Genomic DNA, 16,584 nt, shown 5'->3' on the forward strand with positions numbered 1-16,584 from the left:
CAGGAGAGATCAAGAGCTGGGGTACTTCTTGTTTCAAGGACTGTCTTAAACCGGTTCCCAGTACTCCCTGCCGTGACCCTGTGGTTCCCCCTGTAATCGGTCTCCCTAAGGCTTATATGGACTATGCTGACGTATTTTGCAAAAAGCAAGCTGAGACTTTACCTCCTCACAGGCCTTATGACTGTCCTATTGACCTCCTCCCGGGCACTACTCCACCCCGGGGCAGAATTTATCCTCTGTCCGCCCCAGAGACTCTTGCTATGTCTGAATACATCCAGGAAAATTTTAAAAAGGGGTTTATCCGCAAATCCTCCTCTCCTGCCGGAGCTGGATTTTTCTTTGTGTCCAAAAAAGATGGCTCCCTACGTCCTTGCATTGATTACCGCGGACTTAATAAAATCACGGTAAAGAACCGCTACCCCCTACCTCTTATCTCAGAACTCTTTGATCGCCTTCAAGGTGCTCACATCTTTACCAAACTGGACTTAAGAGGTGCTTATAATCTCATCCGCATCAGGGAGGGGGACGAATGGAAAACTGCATTTAACACCAGAGATGGACACTTTGAGTATCTGGTCATGCCCTTTGGCCTGTGCAACGCCCCTGCCGTCTTCCAAGACTTTGTTAATGAAATTTTTCGTGATCTCTTATATTCCTGTGTTGTTGTGTATCTGGACGATATTCTGATTTTTTCTGCCAACTTAGAAGAACATCGCCAGCATGTCCGCATGGTTCTTCAGAGACTTCGAGACAATCAACTTTATGCCAAAATGGAGAAATGTCTGTTTGAATGTCAATCTCTTCCTTTCCTAGGATACTTGGTCTCTGGCCAGGGACTACAAATGGACCCAGATAAACTCTCTGCCGTCTTAGATTGGCCACGCCCCTCCGGACTCCGTGCTATCCAACATTTTTTGGGGTTCGCCAATTATTACAGACAATTTATTCCACATTTTTCCACTATTGTGGCTCCTATCGTGGCTTTAACCAAGAAGAATGCCAATCCTAAGTCCTGGTCTCCCCAAGCGGAAGACGCATTTAAACGGCTCAAGTCTGCCTTTTCTTCTGCTCCCGTGCTCTCCAGACCTGACCCATCTAAACCCTTCCTATTGGAGGTTGATGCCTCCTCAGTGGGAGCTGGAGCGGTCCTTCTACAAAAAAATTCTTCCGGGCATGCTGTTACTTGTGGTTTTTTTTCTAGGACCTTCTCTCCGGCGGAGAGGAACTACTCCATCGGGGATCGAGAACTACTGGCCATTAAATTGGCACTTGAGGAATGGAGGCATCTGCTGGAGGGATCAAAATTTCCAGTTATCATTTACACCGATCACAAGAATCTCTCCTATCTCCAGTCTGCCCAACGGCTGAATCCTCGCCAGGCCAGGTGGTCGTTGTTCTTTGCCCGTTTTAACTTTGAAATTCATTTTCGCCCTGCCGACAAGAACATTAGGGCCGATGCTCTTTCTCGTTCCTCGGATGCCTCGGAAGTAGAGGTCTCTCCGCAACACATCATTCCTCCTGACTGTCTGATCTCCACTTCTCCAGCCTCCATCAGGCAAACTCCTCCAGGGAAGACCTTCGTTTCTCCACGCCAACGTCTCGGGATTCTCAAATGGGGTCACTCCTCCCACCTCGCAGGCCATGCGGGCATCAAAAAGTCCTTGCAACTCATCTCTCGTTTCTATTGGTGGCCGGCTCTGGAGACGGATGTTGTTGATTTTGTGCGGGCCTGTACTGTCTGTGCCCGGGATAAGACTCCTCGCCAGAAGCCTGCTGGTCTCCTTCATCCTCTGCCTGTCCCCGAACAGCCTTGGTCTCTGATTGGTATGTACTTTATTACAGACCTACCCCCATCCCGTGGCAACACTGTTGTTTGGGTGGTCGTTGATCGATTTTCCAAGATGGCACATTTTATTCCTCTTCCTGGTCTTCCTTCAGCGCCTCAGTTGGCAAAACAATTTTTTGTACACATTTTTCGTCTTCACGGTTTGCCCACGCAGATCGTCTCGGATAGAGGCTTCCAATTCGTGTCAAAATTCTGGAGGGCTCTCTGTAAACAACTCAAGATTAAATTAAACTTCTCTTCTGCTTATCATCCTCAATCCAATGGGCAAGTAGAAAGAATTAACCAGGTCCTGGGTGACTATTTACGGCATTTTGTTTCCTCCCGCCAGGATGACTGGGCAGATCTTCTACCATGGGCCGAATTCTCGTACAACTTCAGAGTCTCTGAATCTTCTGCTAAATCCCCATTTTTCGTGGTGTACGGCCGTCACCCTCTTCCCCCCCTCCCTATTCCCTTGCCCTCTGGTTTGCCCGCTGTGGATGAAGTGACTCGTGATCTTTCCACCATATGGAAAGAGACCCAAAATTCTCTTTTACAGGCTTCATCTCGCATGAAAAAGTTTGCCGATAAGAAAAGAAGAGCTCCCCCCATTTTTGCTCCCGGAGACAAGGTATGGCTCTCCGCTAAATATGTCCGCTTTCGTGTCCCCAGTTACAAACTGGGACCACGCTATCTTGGTCCTTTCAAAGTCTTGTGCCAAATTAATCCTGTCTCTTACAAACTTCTTCTTCCTCCTTCTCTTCGTATTCCCAATGCCTTTCATGTCTCTCTCCTTAAACCACTCATCATCAACTGTTTCTCTCCCAAACTTGTTTCTCCCACTCCTGTTTCCGGTTCTTCTGACATCTTCTCTGTGAAGGAGATACTGGCCTCCAAGACGGTCAGAGGGAAAACATTTTTTTTGGTTGATTGGGAGGGCTTTGGTCCTGAAGAGAGATCCTGGGAACCTGAGGACAACATCCTAGACAAAAGTCTGGTCCTCAGGTTCTCAGGCTCCAAGAAGAGGGGGAGACCCAAGGGGGGGGGTACTGTTACGCCGAGCGCTCCGGGTCCCCGCTCCTCCCCGGAGCGCTCGCAACATCCTCGCTACTGCAGCGCTCCGGTCAGATCTACTGACCGGGTGCGCTGCGATACCGCCCCCAGCCGGGATGCGATTCGCGATGCGGGTGGCGCCCGCTCGCGATGCGCACCCCGGCTCCCGTACCTGACTCGCTCTCCGTCGGTCCTGTCCCGGCGCGCGCGGCCCCGCTCCCTAGGGCGCGCGCGCGCCGGGTCTCTGTGATTTAAAAGGCCACTGCGCCACTGATTGGCGCAGTTGGTCTAATTAGTGTGTTCACCTGTGCACTCCCTATGTATACCTCACTTCCCCTGCACTCCCTCGCCGGATCTTGTTGCCATTGTGCCGGTGAAAGCGTTTCCTTGTGTGTTCCTAGCCTGTGTTCCAGACCTCCTGCTGTTGCCCCTGACTACGATCCTTGCTGCCTGCCCCGACCTTCTGCTACGTCCGACCTTGCTCTTGTCTACTCCCTTGTACCGCGCCTATCTTCAGCAGTCAGAGAGGTTGAGCCGTTGCTAGTGGATACGACCTGGTTGCTACCGCCGCTGCAAGACCATCCCGCTTTGCGGCGGGCTCTGGTGAATACCAGTAGCAACTTAGAACCGGTCCACTAGCACGGTCCACGCCAATCCCTCTCTGGCACAGAGGATCCACCACCTGCCAGCCGAATTGTGACAACTACACTGATTTTAAGCATTTTTTATTACTAATGACAGTAATGATTTAAACACAGCATGGCTTCCCATCTCATTCCTAGGCCCCAGCATGGCTACCCATTTTATTCCTAGTCCTCAGCATGGCTCCCCATTTTATTCCTAGTCCTCAGCATGGCTCCCTATCTCATTCCTAGGCCCCAGCATGGCCTCCCATTTCATTCCTAGGCCCCAGCATGGCTACCCATTTTATTCCTAGTCTTCAGCATGGCTCCCCATCTCATTTTTAGGCCCCAGCATGGCTACCCATTTTATTCCTAGTCTTCAGCATGGCTCCCCATTTCATTTTTAGGCCCCAGCATGGCTCCCCATTTCATTCCTAGTCCTCAGCATGGCTCCCCATTTCATTCCTAGTCCTCAGCATGGCTCCCCATCTCATTCCTAGGCCCCTGCATGGCTCCCCATTTTAGTCCTAGTCCTCAGCATGGCTCCCCATCTCATTCAGAGTTCCCATCATGGCTCCCCAACTAATTTCTACTACAAGCACAGAACTCCATTTCATTTCAACTACAAGTACGGCTCTCCATCTCTTTCCTGGTCCCTAGCATGACTTCACTCTAATTTTCACATCCCCAGCATTGCTGCAGCAATGTCCCGCCTCGTCTGGTGATTGGCTGAGCCACATTGTGATGTAACTGGCCTGGGTACCAGCAAGAAGGCTGGGCCAGTTACATCACACTGCTGCCCAGCCGATCACCGGTCGAGGCAGGACATCTCTGCAGACGAGGATTATCTGATTGCAATGTGACGTGTAGCACTTTAAAAGCAGGAAGAAGCCAGAGGATGAGTCTGAATCCAGCAGCACCAGGGGGAGCAGCAGAAGGTAAATTAGGGTTTATTATTTTTGGTGCGCAGTCCGGCCATAATGGCAAGAATTTTAGTTTTTTTGCCAGATATCATATTTTACCCCAGGCTGTATCAGTGCCGATCTCCTGTACAATGCTATGCAATAGTATAGTATTTTACAGTGTAATGCAATGATTGCATATAATAGTCCCCTATGGGACTAAAATGAATAATAATTCTAACTATATAATAACCTCTCCCCTAGTAAAACTTAAAATCTCTCCCATTTTACAAAAAATAAAAATAAACCTATATGGTATCGCTGCATTGTACGAAATAATAACAATGTTTATGATCTCGCACTGTGAACAGCATAACATTTTAATCACATCAAATATCAAACTTTTTTTTAATAAAAAGTCCCATGAAAACAAAAATGGTACCGATAAAAACTACAGATCGTGGAGCAATAAAAAAAGGTAGCCCTCATACAGCCTTGTATGCAAAAAACACATGCCCTCTGGAGGGAAAAATAAGAGTTATGGCTCTTAAAATACGAGAATAAAAGACAAAGTGGAAAAGCAAAAATGGACATTGGATGTGTCCTCAAATTAGTTGTGTCCTTAAAGGTGTATTCCGGTGGAATTTTTTTTCCAATCAACTGGTGCCAGAAAGTTAAACAAATTTGTAAATTATATACCATGGGGAAAAGTGGAGCCAGCACTGAGTAAAAACATTTTATTTATTGAATCGTTGTTAAAAATCCATAGAAAGATAGGAAATATGAGCAAAATTACAAAAGTGCATCAGTGCATAGTGGTATCAAAACACCTCTGGAAGCTGACGGGTTTTGTGACCTTTAGACACGGCATCCAGAGGTGTTTTGATACCACTATACACTGATGCACTTTTGTCCTTGTGCTCATCTTTCTATGGATTTTTAATGATGATTCAATGCTGGCTCCACTTTCCCCCATGGTGTGCTTTGAACCTTAAATGGGCACTGTCATGAACTTTTTTTTTTGATATGATGTAGTACATATGTACTACAACATATCTCTAATACATTTTCATTATTTTTATTTATTAAAATGCTTTAATTAATGTTTGAAAACCGGCCACTAGGGGTCTCCCTCTTGCACATGATGCCGCCGCTACTGCTGCCCCTGCACGCTGGACTGTCTGGCAGTATGTATGGATCTGTTTTAGGGGAGAGCGGGGATTGTGGGAGAGCAGGGTTTGGCATTTTAACACCGGGGGGGGGGGGGAGGGGAATCGGGGAACAGAAGGAGGGAACAGGGTAGTGCCACGCCCATGGCCCTAACTGTTTTCTGCACAGGGTGCCTCCAGCTGTTTCAACACTACAACTCCCAGCTTGCCCTGACAGCCGATAGATGTCAGGGCAAGCTGGGAGTTGTAGTGGTGAAACAGCTGGAGGCACACTATATAGATGAACTAAGGGCGGAAGTTGCAGCAGGCAGCAGGCATTAGTGACGTGGAGCCTGCTGGGGAAGTTTGTCTGGTAGTGAGCACACTACCAGGCAGACAAAGTCATTTTTAACATGGTAAAAAAAAACATTAGGGATAGATGGGTAATAGGCAGGGATAAAAAAAAAAAAAAGATGGTGGGAGCTACCTTTTTAAGGCTGGCCGTAAACGTGTGAAACAGGTGAGCTGAATATCTACCTCATTTTTGCAGATTTGTAAATTACTTGTATTTAGAAATCTTAAGTAGTGGAAGGATTAACAGCTGCTGAATGCTCCAGAGAAAGTTCTTTCCAGTCTGACCACAGTGCTCTCTGCTGACACTTCTGTACATGTCAGGAACTATCCAGAACAGAAGAGGTTTGCTATCGGGATTTGCTCCTACTCTGGACAGTGGTATACTACGGTTTTAGGTCTGGTCACAAAACCGGATATGGGGCAAAACTATCTCTATCTGACTCCGTTCAGCTCATTAACCTCTTCAAGACATAGGGCGTATGGATACGCCCTGAATCCCAAGTCCTTAAGGACCGAGGGCGTATCCATACGCCCGTGGGAATTCCGGCCCCCACCGCTAGCCGGTTGGGGACCGGAGCCGGATGCCTGCTGAAATCGTTCAGCAGGCATCCCGGCATATCGCCCAGGGGGGTCATTATGCCCCCCCATGTCGGCGATCGCCGCAGATCGCTGGACAATTCAGTCCAGCGATCTGCGGCGATTCCGGGTCAATCGGGTCTCCAGTGACCCGATGACCCGGAATTACTGGCTGTTCGGGGCCGTCTCTGACGGCCCCGAACAGCCAGAGCCTGCAGGGGTGAGGTGGCACTGGTGCCACCTCACGATCGCCCTGATTCGTCGGCCGGATTACCGGCCGACCAATCAGGGCGCCTGCTGCGGGTGTCACTCCCGCACCCGCTCCGCCCCTCTTCTGGAGGACGTGAGCGGGTGCGGGACGTGCACCCCGGGTGCTGGGGACCCCGATCCCCGGCGCCCCTGTTGGGATCGGGGCCCCAGGAGCAGCTGCGGCGGCGGGACTGACCTGCAGCGTCTGGATCGTTGGAGGTGAGTGACAGCCTCCTGCTGTTGCTTAGCAACAGCTCCCAGCATGCAAAAAGGGCATGCTGGGAGCTGTAGTTATGCAACAGCAGGAGGCAGACCACCACAACTCCCAGCATTCCCTTATGGGCATGCTGGGACTTATGGTTTTGCAACAGCTGGAGGCACATTCTTTCTATGGAAAAGTGTACCTTCAGCTGTTGTCTAACTACAACTCCCAGCTTGCACAAACAGCTAAAGTGCATGCTGGGAGTTGTAGTGGTGCATCTGCTGGTTGCATAACTACAACTCCCAGCATGCCCGTTGGCTGTCGGTGACTGCTGAGAGTTGTAGTTTTGCAACAGCTGAAGGCACACTGGTTGTGAAACTCAGAGTTTTTTTTCACCTAACTCAGTGTTTCACGACCGGTGTGCCTCCAGCTGTTGCAAACTACAACTCTCAGCAGTCACCGTACACCATGCACCGTACATGCTGGGAGTTGTAGTTTTGCAACAGCTGGTGGCACACTGGTTGTGAAACACTGAGTTAGGTCACAAACTCAGTGATACATAACCAGTGTGCCTACAGTTGTTGCAAAACTGCAACTCTCAGCAGTCACCGACGGCCAACGGGCATGCTGGGAGTTGTAGTTATGCAACAGCTGGATGTCCCCCCCCCCCCCCCAATGTGAACGTACAGGGTACACTCACATGGGCGGAGGATTACAGTAAGTATCTGGCTGCAAATTTGAGCTGCGGCAAACTTTCTGCTGCAGCTCAAATTGCCAGCGAGAAACTACTGTGAACCCCCGCCCGTGCGACTGTACCCTAAAAACACTACACTACCACAAAAAATAAAATAAAAAGTAAAAAACACTACATGTACACATACCCCTACACAGCCCCCCTCCCCTCCCCAATAAAAATGAAAAACGTCTGGTACGCCACTGTTTCCAGAACGGAGCTGTTACGCCGAGCGCTCCGGGTCCCCGCTCCTCCCCGGAGCGCTCGCTTCACTCTCGCTACTGCAGCGCTCCGGTCAGTTCCACTGACCCGGTGCGCTGCGATACCGTCTCCAGCCGGGATGCGATTCGCGATGCGGGTGGCGCCCGCTCGCGATGCGCATCCCGGCTCCCGTACCTGACTCGCTCTCCGTCTGTCCTGTCCCGGCGCGCGCGGCCCCGCTCCCTAGGGCGCGCGCGCCGGGTCTCTGCGATTTAAAGGGCCACTGCGCCGCTGATTGGCGCAGTGGTTCCAATTAGTGTGTTCACCTGTGCACTCCCTATTTATACCTCACTTCCCCTGCACTCCCTCGCCGGATCTTGTTGCCATCGTGCCAGTGAAAGCGTTTCCTTGTATGTTCCTAGCCTGTGTTCCAGACCTCCTGCCGTTGCCCCTGACTACGATCCTTGCTGCCTGCCCCGACCTTCTGCTACGTCCGACCTTGCTTCTGTCTACTCCCTTGTACCGCGCCTATCTTCAGCAGCCAGAGAGGTTGAGCCGTTGCTAGTGGATACGACCTGGTCACTACCGCCGCAGCAAGACCATCCCGCTTTGCGGCGGGCTCTGGTGAAAACCAGTAGTGACTTAGAACCGGTCCACTAGCACGGTCCACGCCAATCCCTCTCTGGCACAGAGGATCCACCTCCTGCCAGCCGGCATCGTGACAGTAGATCCGGCCATGGATCCCGCTGAAGTTCCTCTGCCAGTTGTCGCCGACCTCACCACGGTGGTCGTTGATCGATTCTCCAAGATGGCACATTTCATCCCTCTTCCTGGTCTTCCTTCAGCGCCTCAGTTGGCAAAACAATTTTTTGTACACATTTTTCGTCTTCACGGGTTGCCCACGCAGATCGTCTCGGATAGAGGCGTCCAATTCGTGTCAAAATTCTGGAGGGCTCTCTGTAAACAACTCAAGATTAAATTAAACTTTTCCTCTGCATATCATCCTCAATCCAATGGGCAAGTAGAAAGAATTAACCAGGTCCTGGGTGATTATTTACGCCATTTTGTTTCCTCCCGCCAGGATGACTGGGCAGATCTTCTACCATGGGCCGAATTCTCGTATAACTTCAGAGTCTCTGAATCTTCCTCCAAATCCCCATTTTTCGTGGTGTACGGCCGTCACCCTCTTCCCCCCCTCCCTACTCCCTTGCCCTCTGGTTTGCCCGCTGTGGATGAAATATCTCGTGATCTTTCCACCATATGGAAAGAGACCCAAAATTCTCTTTTACAGGCTTCATCACGCATGAAGAAGTTTGCTGATAGAAAAAGAAGAGCTCCCCCCATTTTTTCTCCTGGAGACAAGGTATGGCCCTCCGCCAAATATGTCCGCTTCCGTGTCCCTAGCTACAAATTGGGACCACGCTATCTTGGTCCTTTCAAAATCTTGTGCCAGATTAATCCTGTCTCTTACAAACTTCTTCTTCCTCCTTCTCTTCGTATTCCTAATGCCTTTCACGTTTCTCTTCTTAAACCACTCATCATCAACCGTTTCTCTCCCAAACTTGTTTCTCCCACTCCTGTTTCCGGCTCCTCGGACATCTTCTCCGTAAAAGAAATACTGGCCTCCAAGAAGGTCAGAGGGAAAACCTTTTTTCTGGTCGATTGGGAGGGTTGTGGTCCTGAAGAGAGATCCTGGGAACCTGAGGACAATATCCTAGACAAAAGTCTGCTCCTCAGGTTCTCAGGCTCTAAGAAGAGGGGGAGACCCAAGGGGGGGGGGTACTGTTACGCCGAGCGCTCCGGGTCCCCGCTCCTCCCCGGAGCGCTCGCTTCACTCTCGCTACTGCAGCGCTCCGGTCAGTTCCACTGACCCGGTGCGCTGCGATACCGTCTCCAGCCGGGATGCGATTCGCGATGCGGGTGGCGCCCGCTCGCGATGCGCATCCCGGCTCCCGTACCTGACTCGCTCTCCGTCTGTCCTGTCCCGGCGCGCGCGGCCCCGCTCCCTAGGGCGCGCGCGCCGGGTCTCTGCGATTTAAAGGGCCACTGCGCCGCTGATTGGCGCAGTGGTTCCAATTAGTGTGTTCACCTGTGCACTCCCTATTTATACCTCACTTCCCCTGCACTCCCTCGCCGGATCTTGTTGCCATCGTGCCAGTGAAAGCGTTTCCTTGTATGTTCCTAGCCTGTGTTCCAGATCTCCTGCCGTTGCCCCTGACTACGATCCTTGCTGCCTGCCCCGACCTTCTGCTACGTCCGACCTTGCTTCTGTCTACTCCCTTGTACCGCGCCTATCTTCAGCAGCCAGAGAGGTTGAGCCGTTGCTAGTGGATACGACCTGGTCACTACCGCCGCAGCAAGACCATCCCGCTTTGCGGCGGGCTCTGGTGAAAACCAGTAGTGACTTAGAACCGGTCCACTAGCACGGTCCACGCCAATCCCTCTCTGGCACAGAGGATCCACCTCCTGCCAGCCGGCATCGTGACAGGAGCCTCCAGCTGTTGCAAAACAACTCCCAGTATTGTCGGACAGCCGTTGACTGTCCAGGCATGCTGGGAGTTTTGCAACAGCTGGAGGCACCCTGTTTGGGAATCACTGGCGTAGAATACCCCTATGTCCACCCCTATGCAATCCCTAATTTAAGCCTCAAATGCGCATGGCGCTCTCACTTTGGAGCCCTGTCGTATTTCAAGGCAACAGTTTAGGGTCACATATGGGGTATCGCCGTACTTGGGAGAAATTGTGTTACAAATTTTGGGGGGTATTTTCTGCTTTTACCCTTTTTAAAAATGTAAAATTTTTGGGAAAACAAGCATTTTAGGTAAAAAATTTTTTTTTTTTTTACATATGCAAAAGTCGTGAAACACCTGTGGGGTATAAAGGTTCACTTAACCCCTTGTTACGTTCCCCGAGGGGTCTAGTTTCCAAAATGATATGCCATGTGGGGTTTATTTTGCTATCCTGGAACCATAGGGGCTTCCTAAATGCGGCATGCCCCCAGAGAAAAATTTGCGTTCAAAAAGCCAAATGTGACTCCTTCTCTTCTGAGACCTGTAGTGCGCCAGCAGAGCACTTTCCACCCCCATATGGGGTGTTTTCTGAATTGGGAGAAATTGGGCTTCAAATTTTTAGGGGTATTTTCTGCTATTACCCTTTTTAAAAATAAAATTTTTGGGGGAAAACAAGCATTTTAGGTAACATTTTTTATTTTTTTTACATTTGCAAAAGTCGTGAAACACCTGTGGGGTATTAAGGTTCACTTTATCCCATGTTACATTCCCCGAGGGGTCTAGTTTCCAAAATGGTATGCCATGTGTTTTTTTTTTTGCTGTTCTGGCACCATAAGGGCTTCCTAAAGGTAACATGCCCCCCAAAAACCATTTCAGAAAAACGTACTCTCCAAAATCCCCTTGTCGCTCCTTCCCTTCTGAGCCCTCTACTGCGCCCGCCGAACACTTTACATAGACATATGAGGTATGTGCTTACTCGAGAGAAATTGGGCTACAAATACAAGTAAAAATTTTGTCCTTTTACCCCTTGTAAAAATTCAAAAATTGGGTCTACAAGAACATGTGAGTGTAAAAAATGAAGATTGTGAATTTTCTTCTTCACTTTGCTGCTATTCGTGTGAAACACCTAAAGGGTTAAAACGCTGACTGAATGTCATTTTGAATACTTTGGGGGGGTGTAGTTTTTATAATGGGGTCATTTATGGGGTATTTCTAATATGAAGACCCTTCAAATCCACTTCAAACCTGAACTGGTCCTTGAAAAATACTGAGTTTGAAAATTTTGTGAAAAATCGGAAAATTGCTGCTGACCGTTGAAGCCCTCTGGTGTCTTCCAAAAGTAAAAACACGTCAATTTTATGATGCAAACATAAAGTAGACATATTGTATATGTGAACCAAAAAAAATGTATTCGTAATATCCATTTTCCTTACAAGCAGAGAGCTTCAAAGTTAGAAAAATGCTAAATTTTCAAATTTTTCATCAAATTTACGGATTTTCACCAAGAAAGGATGCAAGTATCGACAAAAATTTACCACTATGTTAAAGTAGAATATGTCACGAAAAAACAATCTCGGAATCAGAATGATAACTAAAAGCATTCCAGAGTTATTAATGTTTAAAGTGACAGTGGTCAGATGTGCAAAAAACGCTCCGGTCCTTAAGGCCAAAATGGGCTCCGTCCTGAAGGGGTTAAAGTGAATGGGTTTCGACGCCAAGTCTGGATGGGATACGGGAGCTCCAGGTTTTTACATTTCCCAGCTGGACCCGGCAGCCATAGTGCCTAAACGTAATGTGAATGCAGCCTAACATAGGTGTATGCGAAGAGCTGTTTTGGAGTTCTGTTTTCTTTTTAAATAAAGCTCTGCATGCTCCAGGTAAGCAATTTTTGGGGCATAGGCTTCTCAATAGGACTTTAACATTAAAACATTTGCTTGTTTGTTTTTAAAGTATAAAAAAGTGACTGCAAAACAACAGTAAAAACTTGCTTAAAACTTTACAATCTATAAACCACTTAGTGGCACCCATCATACCCAGGGTCCCATGTTATTACAAATGTATAATATGCATTTTAGGTATTTTTTTTTTCAAACAAGATCCAGCCGGATGGAATAGTGTATGGTAGTCTGCATTATTCCATTTGGCAAACCCAGATGTATATGTCCCTAACATTACACACATTTGGCCTCTGTCGGGTGAATGTGACTCTATTGATCTGTTTAATGCATATGCTAATGGTAAATGTCTGCTCCCAGATCGCTGCTAAAACTAACTTCTGATTGGTGATCTTGGGATGTGAAAGATCCCGATAATGTATCACTTTTACCCATCTATGACCAGCTTTCCTGAACAGGGCAGTCATTTTTACCTAGGACTGATCTATGACCAGCTTTCCTCAACAGAGCAGCACAGTGCAGTCACTTTTACTTAGGACTGATTTATGGCCAGTGCAGTCACTTTTACCTAAGTAAAAGTGACTGCACTGGCCATAGATTATTCCCAAGTATAAGTGACTGCACTGGCCATAGATCAGTCCTAGGTAAAAGTGACTGCACTGGCCATAGATCAGTCCTAGGTAAAAGTGACTGCACTGGCCATAGATCAGTCCTAGGTAAAAGTGACTGCACTGGCCATAGATTATGCCCAGGTAAAAGTGACTGCACTGGCCATAGATCAGTCCTAGGTAAAAGTGACTGCACTGGCCATAGATCAGTCCTAGGTAAAAGTGACTGCACTGGCCATAGATTATGCCCAGGTAAAAGTGACTGCACTGGCCATAGATCAGTCCTAGGTAAAAGTAACTGCACTTGCCATAGATCAGTCCTAGGTAAAAGTGACTGCACTGGCCATAGATCAGTCCTAGGTAAAAGTGACTGCACTGGCCATAGATCAGTCCTAGGTAAAAGTGACTGCACTGGCCATAGATCAGTCCTAGGTAAAAGTGACTGCACTGGCCATAGATTATGCCCAGGTAAAAGTGACTGCACTGGCCATAGATCAGTCCTAGGTAAAAGTGACTGCACTGGCCATAGATCAGTCCTAGGTAAAAGTGACTGCACTGGCCATAGATTATGCCCAGGTAAAAGTGACTGCACTGGCCATAGATCAGTCCTAGGTAAAAGTGACTGCACTGGCCATAGATCAGTCCTAGGTAAAAGTGACTGCACTGGCCATAGATCAGTCCTAGGTAAAAGTGACTGCACTGGCCATAGATTATGCCCAGGTAAAAGTGACTGCACTGGCCATAGATCAGTCCTAGGTAAAAGTGACTGCACTGGCCATAGATCAGTCCTAGGTAAAAGTGACTGCACTGGCCATAGATCAGTCCTAGGTAAAAGTGACTGCACTGGCCATAGATTATGCCCAGGTAAAAGTGACTGCACTGGCCATAGATCAGTCCTAGGTGAAAGTGACTGCACTGGCCATAGATCAGTCCTAGGTAAAAGTGACTGCACTGGCCATAGATCAGTCAAAGGTAAAAGTGACTGCACTGGCCATAGATTATGCCCAGGTAAAAGTGACTGCACTGGCCATAGATCAGTCCTAGGTAAAAGTAACTGCACTTGCCATAGATCAGTCCTAGGTAAAAGTGACTGCACTGGCCATAGATCAGTCCTAGGTAAAAGTGACTGCACTGGCCATAGATTATGCCCAGGTAAAAGTGACTGCACTGGCCATAGATCAGTCCTAGGTAAAAGTAACTGCACTTGCCATAGATCAGTCCTAGGTAAAAGTGACTGCACTGGCCATAGATCAGTCCTAGGTAAAAGTGACTGCACTGGCCATAGATCAGTCCTAGGTAAAAGTGACTGCACTGGCCATAGATCAGTCCTAGGTAAAAGTGACTGCACTGGCCATAGATTATGCCCAGGTAAAAGTGACTGCACTGGCCATAGATCAGTCCTAGGTAAAAGTGACTGCACTGGCCATAGATCAGTCCTAGGTAAAAGTGACTGCACTGGCCATAGATTATGCCCAGGTAAAAGTGACTGCACTGGCCATAGATCAGTCCTAGGTAAAAGTGACTGCACTGGCCATAGATCAGTCCTAGGTAAAAGTGACTGCACTGGCCATAGATCAGTCCTAGGTAAAAGTGACTGCACTGGCCATAGATTATGCCCAGGTAAAAGTGACTGCACTGGCCATAGATCAGTCCTAGGTAAAAGTGACTGCACTGGCCATAGATCAGTCCTAGGTAAAAGTGACTGCACTGGCCATAGATCAGTCCTAGGTAAAAGTGACTGCACTGGCCATAGATTATGCCCAGGTAAAAGTGACTGCACTGGCCATAGATCAGTCCTAGGTGAAAGTGACTGCACTGGCCATAGATCAGTCCTAGGTAAAAGTGACTGCACTGGCCATAGATCAGTCAAAGGTAAAAGTGACTGCACTGGCCATAGATTATGCCCAGGTAAAAGTGACTGCACTGGCCATAGATCAGTCCTAGGTATAAGTGACTGCACTGGCCATAGATCAGTCCTAGGTAAAAGTGACTGCACTGGCCATAGATTATGCCCAGGTAAAAGTGACTGCACTGGCCATAGATCAGTCCTAGGTAAAAGTGACTGCACTGGCCATAGATCAGTCCTAGGTAAAAGTGACTGCACTGGCCATAGATCAGTCCTAGGTAAAAGTGACTGCACTGGCCATAGATTATGCCCAGGTAAAAGTGACTGCACTGGCCATAGATCAGTCCTAGGTAAAAGTGACTGCACTGGCCATAGATCAGTCCTAGGTAAAAGTGACTGCACTGGCCATAGATCAGTCCTAGGTAAAAGTGACTGCACTGGCCATAGATTATGCCCAGGTAAAAGTGACTGCACTGGCCATAGATCAGTCCTAGGTGAAAGTGACTGCACTGGCCATAGATCAGTCCTAGGTAAAAGTGACTGCACTGGCCATAGATCAGTCCTAGGTAAAAGTGACTGCACTGGCCATAGATTATGCCCAGGTAAAAGTGACTGCACTGGCCATAGATCAATCCTAGGTAAAAGTGACTGCACTGGCCATAGATCAGTCCTAGGTAAAAGTGACTGCACTGGCCATAGATTATGCCCAGGTAAAAGTGACTGCACTGGCCATAGATCAGTCCTAGGTAAAAGTGACTGCACTGGCCATAGATCAGTCCTAGGTAAAAGTGACTGCACTGGCCATAGATTATGCCCAGGTAAAAGTGACTGCACTGGCCATAGATCAGTCCTAGGTAAAAGTGACTGCACTGGCCATAGATCAGTCCTAGGTAAAAGTGACTGCACTGGCCATAGATCAGTCCTAGGTAAAAGTGACTGCACTGGCCATAGATTATGCCCAGGTAAAAGTGACTGCACTGGCCATAGATCAGTCCTAGGTAAAAGTGACTGCACTGGCCATAGATCAGTCCTAGGTAAAAGTGACTGCACTGGCCATAGATCAGTCCTAGGTAAAAGTGACTGCACTGGCCATAGATTATGCCCAGGTAAAAGTGACTGCACTGGCCATAGATCAGTCCTAGGTGAAAGTGACTGCACTGGCCATAGATCAGTCCTAGGTAAAAGTGACTGCACTGGCCATAGATCAGTCCTAGGTAAAAGTGACTGCACTGGCCATAGATTATGCCCAGGTAAAAGTGACTGCACTGGCCATAGATCAATCCTAGGTAAAAGTGACTGCACTGGCCATAGATCAGTCCTAGGTAAAAGTGACTGCACTGGCCATAGATTATGCCCAGGTAAAAGTGACTGCACTGGCCATAGATCAGTCCTAGGTAAAAGTGACTGCACTGGCCATAGATCAGTCCTAGGTAAAAGTGACTGCACTGGCCATAGATCAGTCCTAGGTAAAAGTGACTGCACTGGCCATAGATTATGCCCAGGTAAAAGTGACTGCACTGGCCATAGATCAGTCCTAGGTAAAATTGACTGCACTGGCCATAGATTATTCCCAGGTAAAATTGACTGCACTGTGCTTCTGTGTACTGTACAGGAATGCTGACCATAGATCAGTGATAGGTAAAAGAGACTGCACTGGCCATAAATCAGTCCTATCACTGATCTATGGTCAGCTTTCCTGTACAGTACACAGAAGCACAGTGCAGTAACTTTTACCTAGGACTGATCTATGGCCAGTGCAGTCACTTTTACCTAGTACTGATCTATGGCCATGTAATGTCCCAGTACAGGATGTTTCCGTACTGTCCTTCTGCCCTGTCAGGCAGAGTCCCTGCGTGTCC

At 48.3% G+C, this 16,584-nt stretch overlaps 1 protein-coding gene across 1 annotated transcript in view; it reads left to right on the plus strand.

Annotated features, from left to right (window-relative positions):
- Nucleotides 1-4,420: 4,420 nt before the first annotated feature.
- Nucleotides 4,421-16,584, plus strand: part of USP13 (ubiquitin specific peptidase 13) — a 153,847-nt gene continuing 141,683 nt past the window's right edge. Inside the window, exon 1 of the mRNA XM_056565255.1 lies at nt 4,421-4,439. The gene's annotated coding sequence lies outside the window, so the exon portion shown is untranslated. The remainder of the gene's footprint in view (nt 4,440-16,584) is intronic.

This window comes from Hyla sarda, chromosome 3 (genome assembly GCF_029499605.1).
Source record: "Hyla sarda isolate aHylSar1 chromosome 3, aHylSar1.hap1, whole genome shotgun sequence".
Classification (NCBI taxonomy): domain Eukaryota; kingdom Metazoa; phylum Chordata; class Amphibia; order Anura; family Hylidae; genus Hyla; species Hyla sarda.